The following is a 23,229-nucleotide window of genomic DNA, read 5'->3' as shown; positions in this document are numbered from 1 at the left end:
GGACTGTTTGTCTGGTCACCAAGATTGATCGACGGAGCATCCGATGGAATGAAGGAGTACCGCGAGTAAGAGGAATGGCTGGATGCATCGACTTCACAAATTCAACGGGACCTCTACAAAAAACAGTAACAGTATCCAAAATTCTCCTTATCTTTTCAATGATATTCTTGTGAACTTGAACTTACTTCTACGAGTGTGACTCTGTGCGTTTGTTTGATCTCTGCTTCAAATTCATCCCTCCAGCTATTTGATACGTCTTTGCTATGTTTAACACTAATTTAATGTTCTAAGTGTTTATTGTCTGGGGGCAGAGAGGCAAGTGAAATTGCGTAATGACTGCAGCCCTGTACTGCCAAGTTTGCTAACTTGTTCCTTCATAGTTACTAGTAAGTTGCAGTAAGTAGTAGTACTACTTTTCAGTAAGCTAACCATCCATTTACCAACAAACAACTTCTTGCATGCAGTAGTGCACTTACTTTATGTCCCTTTAAAAGTTTATCTATATCTTCAAATCCAAAGATTTGTTTATCTTCATTTGTTATTTTACTGACCATGTTGTGTTTTTTTTCCTCTCTACCAAACTTTCCCAAAAAAAAAACCCATTCCCATCCAATTTTCAAACCCTAACCCTCTTCCCCCGGGCTGTGTGGTATTTCATTGATGTGTGACTGACAACAACAATAAATTCCACACACTTGCTGGGGAGGATATGGTCAAAGCAACCAGAAGTTCATGTGCGCCATCCTGGATTGATAATAAGAACATCCTCCTCCTACACGACGTGAACAATGATGCTTAATGCTTACCTTACGTTGGAATTGCTTAGGCTACAATTTAGGGCACTGTTCTGTACCGTACTATCTATTGTACTGTTTCTAATGCTACGCTCTGGCCACTCAATGTTTAATTTCCTCTTTTTTTTCATATGGTGACTGCCAGTGTGTACCACTACTGCTACCAGCACAACAATGATATTGCATGCGTCGAGGATTTAAGTCAACAACCAACCTTATTCACCAACCGTGATTCGCAAATCACAGGTAAGATAAGCATATAGAATAATGGGCTAGGACTAAGTTTGGAGGAGAGCAGAGACTAACAGTACTACTAGTAAAGTACAGTAGTAGGGCTACTGAATTGACTAACTCGGTTACTTGCATTTTGGTACATTTAGGACAAGATGTTTCATTCATGCTGGTAAGTTTGAAAAACCAAACGTCCAGTAACCACCGCCAACCCCCACACAAAATAATATGACCGCGTATACTGTGTTTTTGAATGAAAAATATAATTATTGAGAAATATAAATTATGGATGTTGTTGTCGTCACAAAAATAGAATTACCCCAACTCACCCCCCTCCCTAAGCAAATCAATGTCCAAAAATCAAAAAGTACCTGTGAGACGACGTCCCGGCAACCCCAACTGGAACACAGCCCTTTCCCGAACCTACCTCCTTCGCTGCCACCGGGACTGTATCCCCGACACCGGAACGCCATCACCAGGACAAGACTCAAAGCTCCAGCCATAACCCGGAGAAACCCGCCCTTCTTTTTCCCACAGGGACCAACCAGAACACCGGGTCTGACGGACTCAAATCCCGCGGACGGCGGAAGCCCCGCCCCTAAGGCAGCGACAGAACAGGATAAAACGGCGAACCAGGAAGTGGACGTCGTTGGAGATTCGTGGCAGGACCCTCGGACTGGAGGTGGTGAAGGAGAAGAAGCTGGAGACGGAGAGCAGACGGGCGAAGCAGACGTGTGGACCGAGGAGTGGTGGTGTCCACTGGAGGTGGCTGAAGAGCGGCCGTAACTCACCTGGAGAGTTACGGCGGACCACGTGAGTGCCTTAATCCTTCCTATTTACTGCTCGCTAGGAGTCCCTGTAAAATCCCTGTACATATCTCCCCATCTCTTTAGAGTCACGTCCCCTGCACTGTAATATATCTGTATAGCACCCCCCCCTGCACACCCGGCCATTCCCTTCACGTTCCGACTGAGCACCCTTTCTTCGTACCTACCTGTGTTCCTACCTCCCGATTCCTCCCTTCCCTCACTGTTTCTTTCCATCCCTTCCACCACACACCCCGGGTGACGGTGAACGGTACAGAGTGTCCTGAGACCAGGAGAGGACTAACGGTCCCTTGTTTTCTCTTTTGCTTCCTACCCTCCGTGGATCCTCCACTTCACCGGAGCCGCCGTTGGAACACCCGGAGCCGGCGAGCTGCATTCAAGACCCGGAGCGGATCCCGTACCTCGAAGCCTTCTTTGTTTTACCTGTGTCTCACTCTGTGACTATCTGCAAATAAACAGCCAGTATAGCACACTATATACGGCCTCCTCGCCTGCTTTTCCGGCCCGCTGCACACCCTTCCTCACATCTGGTGTCAGAAGTGGGATCAGCTGGAGGCATGGAGGCCGTTGTCAGAAAGATGGCGGAATCCCAGGAACAGTTCAGTAAACTTATGGAGCAGTTCCTAAAGACCGCCGAGGACGACAGGGGACAGCTTCACGACGTCCTGAAGGGACAAGGGACAGTCCACGAGCAATCCATGGAGAAGCTAACAACGGCCTTGGGTCAACAGAGACCACTAGCTTCCCTCCCTTCTGTGGTATTACAGAAGTACGTCCCGGGAGAAGACCCGGACTACTTCTTCACGAACTTCGAACGTCTTGCCCAAGCAGCCAATTGGCCAGTGGACCGTTGGGGTCAGTATCTGGGTCCCCTTCTCACGGGCGACCTTCAAGCCGCCTATCAACAGGCCAACATACAGGGGACCACCCCGTATGTGGATATCAAGCGGTGCATATTGGAACGTCTTGGGATTGACGATGACACCTACAGACTAAAACTACGACAGGCAAAAGAGAGGCCCCAAGAGAATCCAAGGGCCCTCTCCTTTCGGATTAGGGATCTTGCAAACAGATGGCTCCGGCCCGAGACCTCCACAAAGGAGAACATCCTTGAAAAGATATATTTGGAACAGTTCCTGAACTCCTTGCATCCGGCCACCCAGCGTTGGGTGAGGCAACACTCCGGACTCACCCTAGAAACGGCCATTGAGATAGCTTCAGCCTTTAGTCGAGCACAGGAACTCCAACGGGGCAAGGAGGAGCATCCACACCGGGGCCCGACTGCTGCGCAGTCTCGTCCTCTCCGACCCTTACCAAGTCGAAGACCAGAACCTACACCCCTGTTTCCTTCACCGGTCCTATTCCGACCGCCTAATCCGGGACCCCAGTGCTATGCGTGCGGTGGGTTCGGACACATCGCCCGGATGTGCCCGCAGAAGGAAGAGCCGATGGAGGTCGGCCTTGTAAGAAACTATCTCTGCAACCCTCCAGGGGCCGCGCCACCAGCATTCCACTGTCCGGTTTCCATCGACGGTCAACCACTGATGGCCCTTGCCGACAGCGGCTGCCGTCAAAGTGTCCTGAGGCCTCAAGACCTGGCGCATCCAGTCAGTCCTACGGGAATGGTGGCCATCCAATGTGTCCATGGGGACACCAAACATTACCCCACTACCCAGGTGCGGGTCCAGCATCGGCACGACCCCGGAACTTCCCTCACTTTTGGTCTTGTGCCCGCTCTCCCCGAACAAGCCATTCTAGGGAGCGATTATCCGGGACTGCCTATGCTTCTCCAGGACACCTCTGACTCCCTGACACAGTGGTGGAAGGACGCTCCTTACCAGGGACAGAACCATCCAGTGACGGAACCCAAACCCCACAAGACTAAAAGCCAGAAGAGAAAAGAGAAGAAAGAGTTTGTCAGCGCTTTCCCCGCGTTTACTGAAGACCACCCGTGGCAGACTGACAGGGAGTTCAGAGCCGCCCAACAGGAGGATCCCCATCTTCAGGAAGCATGGGGAAGAGCCCTCGATCACGAAGACCCCCTACAAGTAGGTCTCTATTTTTTTTTTTAAAACGGGTTGCTATACAGAAAAGGGGGGCCACAACAAAACGCACAGCTACTTGTCCCCGGTCCCTTCCAGGACAAAGTCCTCTTCCTGGCCCACAGCCACCTGCTGGGGGGTCATTTCGGGGACGAGAAAACCAGTCAAGCCATCCTGGAGAAGTTCTATTGGCCCGGGGTGTATCAAAGGATCAAATCCTATTGTCGTGAATGAATCGTATGTCAGAAAAACAGCCGACATAGACCCCCCAGAGTACCTTTGCAACCCCTCCCTCTCATAGACGTCCCCTTCAGCCGAATAGGGATGGACATCATAGGACCCCTCTTGCCCTCCCGTAGCGGGTGTCGCTATGCCTTAGTCGTAGTGGACTATGCCACCCGCTTTCCAGAGGCCATACCCCTACGCCAACCCACTACCCAAACGATAGCTAAAGCACTGATCTCCCTATTCTCTCGGGTAGGGTTTCCCCGGGAAATCCTGACCGATCAGGGAACTCCTTTTGTTTCTGCCTTGATGAAACGTGTCTGCGCTGAGCTCGGCATAAAACAAATCAGAACTTCTGCCTATCATCCTCAAACGGATGGATTGGTGGAGCGTTACAACGCCACCCTAAAGCAGACCCTAAAAAAACTCTTGGGCCTGGAAGCAAGAAGGTGGGAGGACATGCTACCTTTGGCCCTCTTTGCCATCCGCTGCAAAACCCAGAGTAGCACAGGCTTCTCTCTGTACGAGTTACTGTACGGGCGTCCCCCTCGTACCCTGCTAGACATGGCACAGGAGGCCTGGGAAGCCGAACCGGATCGTACGCGTCCGATCCCCGAATACCTTGAGAATCTGAAAACACACCTGTCCATGATCCGGGACATAGTTAGACAGAATCTGGAGAACGCTCAGGACAGCCAAAAGAAGCAGTACGACAAGGGCACCAAGTCCCGTGTCTTTGCTGTCAACGATTTGGTACTTCTCATGATGCCCTCGTCCGACCAGAAGCTTCTTGGGCAGTGGCAAGGGCCGTACACTATCCTCCGGCAGGTGACCCCGGTTACCTATGAGGTGGAAATAGACCCTACACGTGGAACCTCCCAGATATATCACGTAAATCTGTTAAAAAAATGGGAAGGACCCCGTCCAGTTCTGTATGGAAACCCCAACCCCCTTCCTTTCTCTTTTGACTCCTGTCTTGACCCTGACCTGACCTCCGTACAAACCCAGGAGATACGAGAAGCCCTGGAACCACTTAAAGGGGTCTTCTCCTCTTCTCCTGGCCGAACCAGCATCACAGAGCATGCAATAGAAACGGAACCAGGGAAAGTAGTCCGCTTGAGGCCCTACCGTCTCCCCGAGGCCCGTCGGGCGGTTATACGACAAGAGATAGCTGCCATGCAGAAGATGGGAATCATAGAGCCCTCAGTCAGTGAATGGAATTCCCCTATAGTCCTTGTACCAAAACCAGACGGGTCCGTCCGTTTTTGCATAGACTTCCGGGAGGTCAACAAGGTCTCTACCTTCGACAGCTACCCCCTGCCCAGGGTCGATGAAATGATTGAGAGGATAGGAAAGGCAAAGTATATCTCGACCCTGGATCTATGCAAGGGGTATTGGCAAATACCTCTCAGGGAACAAGACAAAAAGAAGACTGCCTTTTCCACCCCTGAGGGGTTATACCAGTTTTTAGTCATGCCCTTTGGTCTTCACGGCGCCCCCGCCACATTTCAGCATGCTATGAACCACGTCCTGCGACCCCATTCACAGTACGCCGGCGCCTATTTAGACGATATCGTCATCTTCAGCGACAGCTGGCCCCAACACTTGCAGCATCTATTTGACGTTGTCTCCTCCCTAGGCTCCTTTGGGTTCGCCATTAACCCCGCCAAAACCACCCTTGCGGCGAAGACAGTAAAATACCTGGGCTTTCTTCTGGGGGATGGCTTGATAAGACCCCAGGAAAGTAAAACAGTGGCAATTCGGTCCCTTCCCTTCCCCCAAACAAAAAAAGACCTTCGAGCCTTTTTAGGGCTTCTCGGGTACTATCGACGGTTCGTGCCTAATTTTTCCCAGAGAGCAGCCGCCGTGACGGATCTGCTAAAAAAATCAAGCCGAACCGACGAGAAATTAAGAAACCCCTCTCCCGAAGCATGGCTGGCCTTCACGGACTTAAAAGAAGCCTTGACCTCAAGTCCTGTCTTGGTTCCACCCGACTACTCCCTACCCTTTATCCTACAAACGGATGCCTCCGATCATGGGTTAGGGGCAGTACTGTCCCAGACCGATGCCCTGGGTAACGAACGGCCCATCCTCTATGTAAGCCGCAAGCTGTTTCCCCGTGAAAAACACTACGCTGTGGTGGAAAAGGAAGCCCTAGCCATCAAATGGGCTGTGGACAATCTGCGATATTATCTGGAGGGCAGGGACTTTGTCCTCTACACCGACCACGCCCCTTTGGAGTGGATGGCCCGGAACAAAGGTCAGAATGACCGGGTCCTCCGATGGTTTCTATCCCTACAGCCCTTCCACTTCAAAACCAAACATCGGAAAGGATCCGATCAGGGCAATGCGGATTTCCTTTCGAGATACCCTTCTTCACCCTCCAGTACAAGAAGGACAGCTAGGGAAAGGGGATGTGAGACGATGTCCCGGCAACCCCAACTGGAACACAGCCCTTCCCCGAACCTACCTCCTTCGCTGCCACCGGGACTGTATCCCCGACACCGGAACGCCATCACCAGGACAAGACTCAAAGCTCCAGCCATAACCCGGAGAAACCCGCCCTTCTTTTTCCCACAGGGACCAACCAGAACACCGGGTCTGACGGACTCAAATCCCGCGGACGGCGGAAGCCCCGCCCCTAAGGCAGCGACAGAACAGGATAAAACGGCGAACCAGGAAGTGAACGTCGTCGGAGATTCGTGGCAGGACCCTCGGACTGGAGGTGGTGAAGGAGAAGAAGCTGGAGACGGAGAGCAGACGGGCGAAGCAGACGTGTGGACCGAGGAGTGGTGGTGTCCACTGGAGGTGGCTGAAGAGCGGCCGTAACTCACCTGGAGAGTTACGGCGGACCACGTGAGTGCCTTAATCCTTCCTATTTACTGCTCGCTAGGAGTCTCTGTAAAATCCCTGTACATATCTCCCCATCTCTTTAGAGTCACGTCCCCTGCACTGTAATATATCTGTATAGCACCCCCCCTGCACACCCGGCCATTCCCTTGACGTTCCGACTGAGCACCCTTTCTTCGTACCTACCTGTGTTCCTACCTCCCGATTCCTCCCTTCCCTCACTGTTTCTTTCCATCCCTTCCACCACACACCCCGGGTGACGGTGAACGGGACAGAGTGTCCTGAGACCAGGAGAGGACTAACGGTCCCTTGTTTTCTCTTTTGCTTCCTATCCTCCGTGGATCCTCCACTTCACCGGAGCCGCCGTTGGAACACCCGGAGCCGGCGAGCTGCATTCAAGACCCAGAGCGGATCCCGTACCTCGAAGCCTTCTTTGTTTTACCTGTGTCTCACTCTGTGACTATCTGCAAATAAACAGCCAGTATAGCACACTATATACGGCCTCCTCGCCTGCTTTTCCGGCCCGCTGCACACCCTTCCTCACAGTACCCTTTCCCAAAAACCCAATTCCCACCCCCCCAACAGTCTTTAAAAAAGGGACAAGGGACAGTCACTTCCTCCGGTGGCGTTTAACTTTAGAGAGCTGGTGCTGCACGTCCCGCAGCTCTTTGCGGAGGTCCCGGACCTGGCGCTCCAGGTAGTCCACTCGCTTTCGGAGGCGGCGCTGGCGTACCATCCAGGCTCTGGGGGGGGCAGCTGGTGTTTTTGCTGCTGTGCGGCGGCGGCGGGAGGCTGTCGGGCCACTGCTCCGTTTGGCTAGAGGCTTGTGGCTGGTGGACCCGGGGGCAGTGGAAGAGGATGTGGAGGTTGTTGTTGTAGTTTCCTCCTCATGCTCCCGAGCCCACAACCGTCGATACTCGACACAAATAGCCTCCAGCTTACGGGCCATGGCCCGGACAGCCATCTCCTTACGGGTGAGTTTTTGGGAGTAGCATCTATGAAAAAAGAAAGAAAAATACTGTAGCCAATAGTCTTTAACATAAAGTCAAAATAATTTAACAGAAAGTTGACACTCAGTAACACCAGCATAAGTAACACCAGCAAGTAGCAAACACAGTATAACATTTTTAAGATAACGGATCAGGTTTTCTTTGATTGTCGATCCACAACTGGCGCCTCCCGTATGTGACGTTATTTACAATTTCTAACCACTATTTTGAGGGTGCCCCATATAGGAGGAAGAACCTAAACCTCCAATTAGGAACAAGATCCAAACACAATTGATACAGCAGGTATCTGTGCACACGTCGCCTTTTACAGAGTAAATGCTGTTGGTAATCAAACAACACAACCAGACAAAAATGTGGAAGTAGTCTTGATAGAAGTTTTTCTTCAATTCAGATTTTATCCACCACGCCCAGCCAACACGTGTTTCATCAGGGCTAGTAGCCCGCGACTTCATCAGGGCTCCCGCGGGCAGCGGTTCCAAAGCTATTGCCACAATGGCTAGGTGCTCTCAGCCGGTTCTAATTCCGACCCGGCTACCGGGTACTGTCGAGGTTCTAGCTGATTCGTCTCAGCCGTCCGTGTGATGGTTAATAGCAAAGATGCGACACACCATAGGAGTATCCGTGTGAGCGGCAGGTTAAGAAGACATACTGCTTTCCAGCGTCTCCGCGTGTAAATGTGGAAGTCATTTATAGTTTACACGCGGAGACGCTGTAAAGCTGAGACGGCTGAGACGAATCAGCGAGATCCTCGACACTACCCGGTAGCCGGGTCGGAATTGGAAGCGGTTCAGAGCACCTAGCCATTGTGGCAATAGCTTTGGAACCGCTGCCCGCGGGAGCCCTGATGAAGTCGCGGGCTACTAGCCCTGACGAAACACGTGTTGGCTGGGCGTGGTGGATAAAATATGAATTGAAGAAACACTTCTATCAAGACTACTTCCACATTGTTTGTCTATTGGTTGTGTTTGATTACCTACAGCATTTACTCTGTAAAAGGCGACGTGTGCACAGATACCTGTTGTAACAGTATAACATTTTGGCATGTATCTTTCCGCCGTCTTTGTAAGCCTGTGACATTACTGGGAGTTTCAGGAATTCCACTAGCAGCACTATGGGTGGACTCACTACTACTTACATAGTCAGAGACTACTCGAAAAAGGCATTTTTTTACTTTTTTTCTCTTGGGTTGCAAAAGAAATCACTGGTACGTGAACTTGTGCTCGCCGCCATAATGGCAGCTCACTCTGCTTTCACCCAAGAAATACAGACACAGGCCATGATGATGCAGACTCGCAGTACTTTAAGCAGTACATGCAAGTGGGGATCTGAATGTCTTACTTTTCTATAGGGGTGGCACAGCCACTGGCCATACTTCTTCCACTCAGCGTCTGCTCTACTACATCATACACCTCTGCTATCGACGAGGAGGATAAAGAAGATAAATCCAGGCTTCGAAAGTACGTCTATGATTCTTCTTGATGTCTCAAATGTACCAAAATTTATTTTTTTCAAAAACCAACTAACACCCGTTTCATTATATTTTGGAAAGCGCTGTCTTCTTATGTTGAATTGCATTCAACAAAACCATTATTTACAGTCATAAATATTAAGACTCGCTCGTCCTTTGTTTCACCCTTCTTTAACTTTTGGTTCTTCACATCCCTAAACTTCATCTGATATGACTTGGCTTCACAAATCACAATAAAAATTGGCCAGCTGAGTTGAAGTGAAATAGAGGGGGCCATTGGTTACCAGAGAAGTACCGCAGCTAATGCTATTAACAGTCAAGGTTGACTGTCTTCTACGTGATAGTCCAAAAAGTAGTTCTAAATTAGTAAATGTTCTTGACAGTACAGTGTACTTATACTAGTGTACTGTGTACTACTGTACAGTACATCATACACTCCTTTGCGAGGCTACTCAAAAATATTTCAATAAGTAAGGAGTATAATAACTTACCACCGTCCGCCGCTGCTGAGTCTTCCCCCCCAGCTCCTCCTGTTGGCGCCGCCCATCCTGAGTGGACCCCTCCGCACTGCTGGTTGTCATCTGTGCCGCGTCAGATGTTGTGACGTCTAGGAAAAACATGTCATATTTTCAGATGCCATACACAATCCCCTATTTTGTCTCGTAACGGAAGAAAATGTTACATAACACATTTTTTTTTATAACTGGGATTGAAAAAAAATAACGGTTTTGGGGAGGGTGTTACTGTTAACCTTTTATATGCTTATTCCATTAAATGCTACACTTGTTCTTATGACAACTGATGAATGCTTGCTTAACGGGCACCATTTTTCTCATTACAGAAAGAAGATTACATTGCCCTTCTGCAGGACAATTCTCCAACTACTAGTAAGTCATCATCACCAGCAGTACTGTGTTTTCATTTCTTTATTGAAAATAAAACTTTAAAACTAACAAACACTGTGTGGTTTTTGTTTACGAGTGAGTGAGCGGAAAGGTTTGAACTACTGCACTTGGCAGTCATGTTTCAGTGACTCAGATGGGCCAGGACTCGGAGGTAGTCTCTCTTCTTCTGTTCTTCGGGGTCGTAAAAATCATTGGTCAGACATTCTAGATAGTCTGTCAGGGGATTGGGGGTTCAACTTCTGGTCGGACTGAGGTATGTCGAAAGACGAACTGCACCTATCATCTTGTCCATACTTCTTTGTGTGTAGAATAGTCCCTGAAACACTAGCGGTATGGGATGTGCTCCTCTCAAATCAAAAAGGACACTGCTACCGTTTAGTTGGTGTAAACAATTACATTTTGTTGTTGCAAATTGTCAAAGCACTTACATTAGGAAGACTTGAATAGACAGCAAGGGCAACCCAGAGGACTACACTCAGTGCTTAGAGCTATTGCTATATCAGAGTTTTGTTTCACACCGTTTGCCGAATGGGCAAGCTTAGCTACCTACACAGACCGACTCATAATTGTAAATAGTAGTAGCACAGAGAGTGATGGAAGAGGCAGGATAAGAATGTAGAAAGTAGTCTACATTAGAAGAAGATCCAAGACTATTTTGTAAAACATAGAATTATTAGGAACCAGTTTATAATAATAGGGGCTGTAAAAGTTAGGGAAGTATAAGTATTAGGATAACAATAAGACAACTTACTGGGGCCAGCAGAAGAGCCTGGAAGGGACTGCTCCTGTCCAACTTCTGCCACCGGAGTCTCTGTCGCCGTCGCCTTGCCCCTGGGAGTTTCTGCTGGTGATCATGAAATAAAGAAACACAACATGGATGATTGTTTTTTGGGAAATATTTGATTTCTTTGTACTCAATCTAAAATTATGTCAGGGAAACAAATTAACATCAATTGCATCTGATCTGGTCAACTAAGAGGATAGTAGTACAGTATTGCAGGATTCGCAGACCGTCTAATAGGAAAGTTATGTAATTCACTAACTACATCAACAACAAAAAGGTTCTACTACGACTGCCATCACTCAGCAGCACGAGACGTCGCGTGACAGACACAGCCCGTCATCATGATTGCAGACCACTAACAAATGTCCTAGAACAAGTAATAAATATTGTACTCAACGTATCAATCCACCACTATCTCTTCAAAGTGGCAGCAGCAGGAGTACAAAGAAGGACTAGACTTGAGTCTACTGTCTCTAGCATTACGTAGTAATGCTCTCAAATTACTAAAAAGTTGCAAACAAGTAAGCATAGTATCAACGCCAATAACCAGGCGAGCACCTGCAATAACAGAAGCTATTTAAACATTAATTTACCTGCAATGTAATCTAATCAGCAGCATTCGTACTCTTCAGGAAAAAAATAGATTAGCAATATAACAGAGCAGAAGGAAAAAAAGTAGTTATTAAATAGCTACTTACCAAGCCCAGGGATCTCCACACCAAGCAGGTCGACGAGGTCATGCTCCCGGTCCAAGATATCACTCCACCGGTGCGTCACTTGGTGGTAGGTGCGCCGGACCCCAGACTCCTTATGCATGCGCCGGCACACCGTGTCCCACAGCTGGCGACGCTCCCGGAGGCTGTAACCGGATGTAATCCGCCCACCTGCTGCCACGGTCTTAGGGAGGTGGACCTGGACAAAAACCAGCAAGGCGGCCACCTCCACCGCAGAAAAGATCTCCCTGAGCTGCACTTCCTCCCCCCTCCAAAGCCCGCAAGGGAGCCGGGTACGTGGGGCTGGGCCCTTCCCCTTGCCCTCGTTGCCTCCCTTAGCCATGGTCCTGGGCACAAGAAGAAGGAAAGAAGAATAGGTGTGAAAAAAATAAGAGAGAGAGCAAAAGAAATAAAGTAGGTAATAAAGTAACAAAAAGTTTAAAAAAACACAAAATATAGATGTAGGAAATTGAAGAGAGAGATAATAAGCAAAAAAACAAACAAAAAAAGTACAGAAAAACATAGGATTGCAAAGATGTAAGGTGGGTAGAGAGGTAGCATGCCCAAAACCATAGCAGTGGATGAAAAACAAGATGGCCGCGCCCATAGAGGACCGCGCGGGTAAGTTCGCGCGATATTTCCCCCGCGAGCACGCAAAAACGCTCACGAATACGTAATCACGCGCCGCATACGACGTAAACTCGCAACGAGCGGCCGGAAACGGAAACACGTCACGCAAACAAGATGGCTGCGCCCGTACATGACCTCATGGGCAACCTCAGAGTCGGTGCGCTGCAAGCGGCCTGCGAAGAAGCAAAAAACTGCCCGAACACGCAAAACAAAAGAAATACCGCCCGAACTTGCAAAAAAAAGAGAAATCAGCAAATTCGCACGAATTTGCGGATTGCAAGTTCGATTTCGCGACCCGCAAATGTCGCGAAATGGAATAAAAACAAATTTTGGAAAACTGAAAGCACTTAGGAGGTGCAAAAGTTCAAACTAATTTGTAACCATTCCCTGTAGTGCTTCCTGAGGGGCCCCTCCAGAGTTCAGTTGCCTACTTTCAACTATTCTCTGACCCTGCTCTGACCCTCAAAGCAGGGTCAGAGAATAGTTACAAGTATGGCACATTGCTCCTGTAAAAAAAAAAACTGCAACAGGAAGGTCTTACAGCTAAGGAAGCAGGTGCCAGACTTGAAGCACAAATTCAGTGACACATTAACCAGCCCCAAATTAAATCATCTCAGTTGAGGCTGGGAAGATGTGCTTTGCTTTCCCCCCATAGTCTACAGTGGTGAACAAGAGGATGGCAGTGGCAAACCAGAGGGGGACAGTGATGATCGAGAGGGTGGCAGTGGCAAACCAGAGGGTGGCAGTGATGAACCAGAGGGTGGCAGGGATGAACCAGAGGGTGCTGTGATAAACCAGAGGGGGACAGTGTTGATCCAGAGGGTGGCAGTGGCAAACAAGAGGGTGGCAGTGATGAACCAGAGGGTGGCAGGGATGAACCAGAGGATGTCAGTGATCAACCAGAGGGTGGCAGTGATGAACCAGAGGGTGCTGTGATAAACCAGAGGGGGACAGTGATGATCCAGCGGGTGGCAGTAGCAAATGAGAGAGTGGGACAGTGATGATCCAGAGGGTGGCAGTGGCAAACCAGAGGGTGGCAGTGATGAACCAAAGGGTGGCAGGGAGGAACCAGAGGATGGCAGCAATCAACCAGAGGGTGGCATTGATGAACCAGAGGGTGGCAGTGATCAACCAGAGGGTGGCAGTGATGAACCAGAGGGTGCTGTGATAAACCAGAGGGGGACAGCGATGAACCAGAGGGTGCTGTGATGAACCAGAGGGGGACAGTGATGATCCAGAGGGTGGCAGTGGCAAACGAGAGGGTGGCAGTGATGAACCAGAGGGTGGCAGGGATAAACCAGAGGGTGGCAGTGATGAACCAGAGGTTGGCAGTGATGAACCAGAGGGTGCTGTGATAAACCAGAGGGGTACAGTGATGATCCAGAGGGTGGCAGTGGCAAACCAGAGGGTGGCAGTGATGAACCAAAGGGTGGCAGGGAGGAACTAGAGGATGGCAGCAATCAACCAGAGGGTGGCATTGATGAACCAGAGGGTGGCAGTGATCAACCAGAGGGTGGCAGTGATGAACCAGAGGGTGCTGTGAGAAACCAGAGGGGGACAGTGATGAACCAGAGGGTGCTGTGATGAACCAGAGGGGGACAGTGATGATCCAGAGGGTGACAGTGGCAAACGAGAGGGTGGCAGTGATGAACCAGAGGGTGGCAGGGATGAACCAGAGGATGGCAGTGATCAACCAGAGGGTGGCAGTGATGAACCAGAGGGTGCTGTGATAAACCAGAGGGGGACAGTAATGATCCAGAGGGTAGCAGTGGCAAACCAGAGGGTGGCAGTGATGAACCAAAGGGTGGCAGGGAGGAACCAGAGGATGGCAGCAATCAACAAGAGGGTGGCATTGATGAACCAGAGGGTGGCAGTGATCAACCAGAGGGTGTCAGTGATGAACCAGAGGGTGCTGTGATAAACCAGAGGGGGACAGTGATGAACCGGAGGGTGCTGTGATGAACCAGAGGGGGACAGTGATGATCCAGAGGGTGGGAGTGGCAAACGAGAGGGTGGCAGTGATGAACCAGAGGGTGGCAGGGATGAACCAGAGGGTGGCAGTGATGAACCAGAGGGTGGCAGTGATGAACCAGAGGGTGCTGTGATAAACCAGAGGGGGACAGTGATGATCCAGAGGGTGGCAGTGGCAAATGAGAGAGTGGGACAGTGATGATCCAGAAGGTGGCAGTGGCAAACCAGAGGGTGGCAGTGATGAACCAAAGGGTGGCAGGGAGGAACCAGAGGATGGCAGCTATCAACCAGAGGGTGGCATTGATGAACCAGAGGGTGGCAGTGATCAACCAGATGGTGGCAGTGATGAACCAGAGGGTGCTGTGATAAACCAGAGGGGGACAGTGATGAACCAGAGGGTGCTGTGATGAACCAGAGGGGGACAGTGATGATCCAGAGGGTGGCAGTGGCAAACGAGAGGGTGGCAGTAATGAACCAGAGGGTGGCAGGGATGAACCAGAGGATGGCAGTGATCAACCAGAGGGTGGCAGTGATGAACCAGAGGGTGCTGTGATAAACCAGAGGGGGACAGTGATGATCCAGAGGGTGGCAGTGGCAAATGAGAGAGTGGGACAGTGATGATCCAGAGGGTGGCAGTGGCAAACCAGAGGGTGGCAGTGATGAACCAGAGGCTGGCAGGGATGAACCAGAGGGTGCAGCCTTGAACCAGAGGGGGACAGTGATGATCCAGAGGGTGGCAGTGGCAAACGAGAGGGTGGCAGTGATGAACCAGAGGGTGGCAGGGATGAACCAGAGGGTGCTGTGATCAACCAGAGGGTGGCAGTGATGAACCAGAGGGTGCTGTGATAAACCAGAGGGGGACAGTGATGATCCAGAGGGTGGCAGTGGCAAATGAGAGAGTGGGACAGTGATGATCCAGAGGGTGGCAGTGGCAAACTAGAGGGTGGCAGTGATGAACCAAAGGGTGGCAGGGAGGAACCAGATGATGGCAGCAATCAACCAGAGGGTGGTATTGATGAACCAGAGGGTGGCAGTGATCAACCAGAGGGTGGCAGTGATGAACCAGAGGGTGCTGTGATAAACCAGAGGGGGACAGTGATGAACCAGAGGGTGCTGTGATGAACCAGAGGGGGACAGTGATGATCCAGAGGGTGGCAGTGGCAAACGAGAGGGTGGCAGTGATGAACCAGAGGGTGGCAGGGATGAACCAGAGGATGGCAGTGATCAACCAGAGGGTGGCAGTGATGAACCAGAGGGTGCTGTGATAAACCAGAGGGGGACAGTGATGATCCAGAGGGTGGCAATGGCAAATGAGAGAGTGGGACAGTGATGATCCAGAGGGTGGCAGTGGCAAACCAGAGGGTGGCAGTGATGAACCAGAGGCTGGCAGGGATGAACCAGAGGGTGCAGCCTTGAACCAGAGGGGGACAGTGATGATCCAGAGGGTGGTAGTGGCAAACGAGAGGGTGGCACTGATGAACAAGAGGGTGGCAGGGATGAACCAGAGGGTGCTGTGATGATCCAGAGGGGGACAGTGATGATCCAGAGGGTGGCAGTGGCAAACGAGAGGGTGGCAGTGATGAACCAGAGGGTGGCAGGGATGAACCAGAGGATGGCAGTGATCAACCAGAGGGTGGCAGTGATGAACCAGAGGGTGCTGTGATAAACCAGGGGGGGACAGTGATGATCCAGAGGGTGGCATTGGAGAACCAGAGGGTGGCAGTGATGAACCGGAGGGTGGCCGCGATGAACAACAGGGTCGCTAACAGGCTGGACACATAGAAACAACATGGTCGCGACCGTTGCGACCACACAAGTAAGTTCGCGTTCCCAAACTTGTACAAAACCCTCGCGAACTGGCAAAAACAGCAAATTCGTCAATTCGCACGAATTCGCAAATTTTGCGGATCGTGAGTTCACAAATTCGCGGACCGCAAGTTCGCAAAATTTGCCCATGCTTAGATAGCAGTAATACAGAATAACCAACGTGCATATTGGAATATAATCGCCTAAGAATTAGGCATGAAAAAAACATTACAAGCCATCCCAGTACCCCCGACAAAATGGGAAACGTACCTAACCAAATCATATAAATTAAATAACAGTTCAGAAAGTACAAACAGGTTGGCAAGTAATCCTGGAGTAAACACTTCAGATAATGGAGCTCCATCTCCACTTCTGATTGAGCTGTATATTAAAAAAGGCAAGAACATCGGGAGCAACAGGACCAGATCAAATTCAGATCAAGGTCCTCCAAAACAACCCCAAAGAATGAAGTAAGCTCTTAGCTCCCCTCTTTCGCCATATTTTTGACGCTGGGGAAATTCCAAAATCTTGGAAGGTGAGCATTGTAATTCCAATACATAAGAAGGGCTCAAGGCTGCTTCCCAGTAACTACAGGCAGATAGCACTCCTGGATGCAACAGGAAAATCTATTGCAGCAGCAGCACTAGATCATCTTAAAGACTGGACTTTTTCATCAGGTCTAATTCCTTTATATCAAGCTGGGTTTAGACCAACACACTGATAACATCGCAGCACTGCAAACCATAATTGACAAATATGTAACCTTAAAATCTCAGGTCGTATACGCTGCTTTCGTCGACTTTACGACCGCATTCGATAGGGTGCCAGAGGAACGCTTTGGAGAAGATTTCAAAAAATGGGTATTCCGGTTAACTTACTCCATATAATAACATCACTATACTACGGAACTTGGTGGCAAGTCCAAATGGGGAGAAAGAAGGGTGTCACAAGCCCTATACCTACACCAAATGGCCTCAGACAAGGATGACTTCTTACTCCCCTATGATTTGTCCTATATCTTAGCCATTTGTCCGAAAGATTCAAACAGGTCTGCATCTTTCTACCTAAAATTGCACTTCATAAATTCCACACCAGAATGTATGCAGACGATGTAGTCATCCTAGATTCAACACCATTCAGCCTGCAAAGGAAACTGCAAGCACTCGATAAATACATGGAAGAAAATTACTTAATACCGAATACCACAAAAATAAAAATAGTTCCATCTTCTGTAAGGAAACAGAGTGTGAACTATAATTTGTGTCTAAGGGGAAAACTGCTGGAAGTGGCAGATGAATAAAGCTACCTAGGGAGCATTTTCTCAAAATCCCTACCATACTTGCTACACGTACAGTATTTGAACCGGACAGTCGACGTCCATCTGTGGGCACTTCTACGTTTATATGCCTCGACCGGTCACAGGCATTTTTCCTCTATTCTTCAGGTATACAGCACTAAGATCCCACCAGTACTATCATACGCTCTCAAATATATCCCTTTAAGTCAATGGGAACATTTGGATCTCAAAGAAGGGAAAGTCCTCTGGAAACTCACAAAGATGTTTCAAGCTGTTCTGGTACAAGCTCTCTACCTCAAACGTTCACTAGTTCGCTGTTATGCGAGAAGAATTAGTAATATTATTAGATGGGCATATAACCTCTTCCATGCGGAACAAGGAACACTATGATACTTAAAATAGAGACATTTGAACAAGGTTCACCAAAATATGTATTTTGTAGGAATGTCTCAAATGCTTTTAAAATATCAAATGTTAACATAAATTTGCTGCAATCTTGGTCCCCTATCCAGTTGAAACTCTTTTTAAATCATCTAACACTAAGATTAAGCTTTGATCTTGACTTTCAGCATTGTTCCAAACTGACACTGTATAACCAAAATGCTGAAACAATTGTTTATAAGAAAATACAGCAGTATATTAATTTTTATCTAAAGCACGGTGTCAGGCGACCGATTATTTTACTCCGACTTGGGATACTTCCCCTAAAATCTTTTACCTACAAGTGGTTCCCAAAACAAAAAAACGAGTAGTTCTTGTAACCTATGTAACGGCGGGGAGCAAGACCTTGAACATATGCTATTTGCTTGCCCAAGTGTGACAGTTGTAGAAGCAAGAATAAGGTTTATACATCCAATCTGCAGAAAATGTAAAATTAATTCAGTTCAGAACTTGATCTCGCTTTGTAAGGTTCCGCCAAATGAATTTGCATGTTACAATTTATTCAAATTTTTTAAATCTTTTTTAACTTTGTATTAGTATTACAATTCTTATTATCTTACTGTCAGAATTTTAAGGGAAAATTGTATGTATTAAATATTTGTTGTTCTCAGCCGAGAACTAAATCAAAAGAACTTAAACTTAACAGCACAAGATAGACCGTCCACTCCATACTCAAGTCTCTGAGATATCTGTACCTAGACAACATACCACTATATAGAAAAAGCATTTGCAATGCAATAGGTCTCACATTTTATTTATTTTTAGAGTTAGAGCTATTGACGTTGTAATGGAAATGTTTGTTACTTATGAAGATGTCCTTAAGTAATGTCTCACAGCTGCATTTATTGTTTTTGAAGGTGTTTGCATTATTTCATATGCCGTAACCTGGAGATGTCAAAGCAACTAAGTAGTTACAGTAGTTGGACCTCCCCCCTCGTCAACCCGGATCAGTACACATACTGCTTTTTAGGCACTTCAAATACTGACTTCATTCTATCTTCCAGAAAAAAAGGGGCTCAAAATCGATTAAAATAAAATGTAATAATCTCAGATGTTATTGTTGTGTTTTACACAAGCATGGCTACAATAGAAGTTAGTCAAAACAGGACCAAATGCAAGTGACATTGCTTCAAGTTCTGTAATTTTTACTGCAGTAGGCAATTCTTGATTATAGAGATCCCTTGAGATTTTTTAAATCTTTCATTGACAACCTTCTAGAGATTCGCAGTGTAAAGACATGAGGGCCATAGTAGATATGCATCACATTGTCACTTTCTGCGCCGTGGTGCAGGTTTGTGTGTTCCCAGCTCAGACAATGGAAAGGTCCTCAGTTATAAAATAATTCACTCTTCCTAGCATAGGTAAAACTTTGCCATTTCCTGCCTGCACTTGGAAGTGCACATCAGTGAAATACAGTCGCTGTTTGAAGCTGCAGCACCATATTTGACTGTTAGCTGGCCTGGACAGATTTTGAAGACTTGAAAAGGGACCACCACCCTGAGCAGCTGTTTTTGTTATGTAACTGTACGCCTTGCATGGATATTACTTGGGCTTTCTGTGATCTCTATTTTTCTTCCCAGTGGATTCTGTCTGGGTGTCCTTATTTGGGCACAACCAACGTACTGAAGAATACTTTTTTGCCTTGCACACACTTCTGCAATGTTGGGCATGTCCAAATAAAAAAGCGCACCCTTGTGTGCAGGGGCCAGACTTACATGCAAATGAGAGAATGCCTCCATAGAATGGCGTTGCCACACATTTTAGTTCAGCTGAAACAATACCACAGATTGAGATGAACTGTTTTTGCAGCACTTTCTAAAACAGGGGTGCCCAAACCTGTCCTGGCGGGCCGTATCCATGCCAGATTTTTGGGATATCCCCATCTGGGGATCACGGTTCGATCCCCGGCACCGGCGGCAGATTAGCCCAGCACCAGGTGACTCTGGGAAATAGCTGGCGCCGCGGCTAGGGTGGCTGACTCCGGAATCTGGAGATTTTTTTATTTAAGGTTTTTGTAGAGCGCGTAGTAACCCTCGAGCATCCCAGAGATCAGGGTTCGATCCCCGGCACCGGCCGCAGATTAGCCCAGCACCACGTGACTCTGGGAAATAGCTGGCGCCGCGGCTAGGGAGGCTGACTCCGGAATCTGGAGATCACGGTTCGATCCCCGGCACCGGCGGCAGATTAGCCCAGCACCAGGTGACTCTGGGAAATAGCTGGCGCCGCGGCTAGGGCGGCTGACTCCGGAATCTGGAGATTTTTTTATTTAAGGTTTTTGTAGAGCGCGTAGTAACCCTCGAGCATCCCAGAGATCAGGGTTCGATCCCCGGCACCGGCGGCAGATTAGCCCAGCACCATGTGACTCTGGGCAATAGCTTGCTTAATCTTCCCAACGGCCCCTAGCGCCTAGAGACCCTTACGGGCGATTGTGCGCCTTACAAATGTGTATTATTATTATTATTATTATTATTTGGGACGACTCCAATCCGGTTCGTAAAAGCACATCTGCCCGAATCTGTCGGACAACCACGTACGCCCGGGAGAGGACTGCCCGGGACCCGTGGAGCCCGTCCTGGTCACTCTGACCTGCCATCGGCCTGGAGAAGGGAGCGCCGGACGCCCGGGGGGAGGACTGCCCGGGACCCGTGGAGCCCGTCCTGGGCACTCTGACCTGCCGTCTGCCCGGGGAAGGGAGCCCCGGACGCCCGGGGGGAGGACTGCCCGGGACCCATGGAGCCCGTCCTGGGCACTCTGACCTGCTGACGGCCCGGGGAAGGGAGCCCCGGACGCCCGGGGGAGGACTGCCCGGGACCCGTGGAACTCGTCCTGGGCACTCTGACATGCCGCTGACCCGGGGAAGGGAACCCCGGACGCCCGGGAGCCGTGGAGCCCGTCCTGGGCACTCTGACAAGCCGTCGGACCGGGGAAGGGAGCCCCGGACGCCCGGGACCCGTGGAGCCTGTCCTGGGAACTCCGGCATGCCGTTGGCCCAGGGAAGGGAGTCCCAGATACCCGGGACCCGTGGAGCCCGTCATGGGCACTCTGACAAGCCGGTGTCCCGGGGAAGGGAGCCCCGGACGCCGGGGACTCGTGGAGCCCGTCCTGGGCACTCTGGCATGCCGTTGGCACGGGGAAGGGAGCCCCGGACGTCCGGGGCCCGTGGAGCCCATCCTGGGCACTCTGACAAGCCGTTGGCCCGGGGAAGGGAGAGCCGGACACCCAGCGGAGGAATGCCCGGGACCCATGGAGCCCGTCCTGGGCAATCTGACCTGCCGTCGGCCCGGAGAAGGGAGCGACGGACGCCCGGGGGGAGGAATGCCCGGGACGCATGGAGCCCATCCTGGGCACTTTGACATGCCATCGGCCTTGAGACCCGGGGGACGACTGCCCGGGAAGCATGGAGCCCGACCTGGACACTCGCTCATGCCGTTGGCCTGGAGACCCGGGGGACGACTGCCCGGGGCGCATGGAGCCCGACCTGGGCACTCGCTCATGCCGTTGGCCTGGAGACCCGGGGGACGACTGCCCGGGACGCATGGAGCCCGTCCTGGGCACTTTGACATGCCGTTGGCCTGGAGGAGGGAAGCCCCGGGTGTTGTTACCCAGGCATAGCCCATCTGGTCCCCCTGGCAGAGAACCACCAGCCTTGCAGGGGTGTCCGGGCATACCCTTACCCCTAGTAATCCGGAGGAAAATTACCCCCCTTTCTTGTAATCTGTGCACACGAGTTGACAGAGGGGACCCAAGGCGTAAAAGTACCCGACCTCCTGGAGCCCTCGCTGGGATCGGGGAGGCAAATGGCACCTCATAGGGACTTCCAGGGAGGTTTGGCCATCTGGTCGCCCTTTTGGATAGCATTGCGTGCGACCAGATGGCCGAGGGGAAAGGTGCAACCAGGTGGCCGGGAACGAAAGGACTCCCTGCTTCCCACCCCGAGCCTTCGTGGTAGGGCTGCTGCCTGCCCACGCCGGGCAGGGCTCGGGGACCCCGGCTGGGCCTCAGGCACGGTGAGGACCACCGGAGCTCCCAGGCCCGGACGCCCGGGACGACGACTGCCCGGGACGCATGGAGCCCGTCCTGGGCACTTTGACATGCCGTCGGCCTGGAGACCCGGGGGACGACTGCCTGGGACGCATGGAGCCCGTCCTGGACATTTTGACATGCCGTCGGCCTGGAGACCCGGGGGACGACTGCCCGGGACGCATGGAGCCCGTCCTGGGCACTTTGACATGCCGTCGGCCTGGAGACCCGGGGGACGACTGCCTGGGACGCATGGAGCCCGTCCTGGACATTTTGACATGCCGTTGGCCTGGAGACCCGGGGGACGACTGCCCGGGACGCATGGAGCCCGTCCTGGACATTTTGACATGCCGTCGGCCTGGAGACCCGGGGGACGACTGCCCGGGACGCATGGAGCCCGTCCTGGGCACTTTGACATGCCGTCGGCCCGGAGAAGGGAGCGCCGGACACCCAGGGGAGGACTGCCCGGGACCCATGGAGCCCGTCCTGGGCAATCTGACCTGCCGTCGGCCCGGAGAAGGGAGCGGCGGATGCCCGGGGGGACGACTGCCCGGGACGCATGGAGCCCGTCCTGGGCACTTTGACATGCCATCGGCCTGGAGACCCGGGGGACAACTGCCCGGGACGCATGGAGCCCAACCTGGGCACTTTGACATGCCGTCGGCCTGGAGACCCGGGGGACGACTGCCCGGGACGCATGGAGCCCGTCCTGGACATTTTGACATGCCGTCGGCCTGGAGACCCGGGGGACGACTGCCCGGGACGCATGGAGCCCGTCCTGGGCACTTTGACATGCCGTCGGCCTGGAGACCCGGGGGACGACTGCCCGGGACGCATGGAGCCCGTCCTGGGCACTTTGACATGCCGTCGGCCTGGAGATCCGGGGGACGACTGCCCGGGACGCATGGGGCCCGTCCTGGGCACTTTGACATGCCGTCGGCCTGGAGACCCGGGGGACGACTGCCCGGGACGCATGGAGCCCGTCCTGGGCACTTTGACATGCCGTCGGCCTGGAGATCCGGGGGACGACTGCCCGGGACGCATGGAGCCCGTCCTGGGCACTTTGACATGCCATCGGCCTGGAGACCCGGGGGACGACTGCCCAAGAGCCATGGAGCCCGTCCTGGGCAATTTGATAAGCCGTTGGCCTGGAGGAAGGAAGCCCCGGGCGGCCTAGGGAGGTGTTACCCAGGCATAGCCCATCTGGTCCCCCTA

This window comes from Lissotriton helveticus, chromosome 3_1, assembly GCF_964261635.1.
Source record: "Lissotriton helveticus chromosome 3_1, aLisHel1.1, whole genome shotgun sequence".
Taxonomy (NCBI): domain Eukaryota; kingdom Metazoa; phylum Chordata; class Amphibia; order Caudata; family Salamandridae; genus Lissotriton; species Lissotriton helveticus.
The sequence above is the reverse complement of the archived record's forward strand: the minus strand, read 5'-3'. Positions refer to the sequence as shown.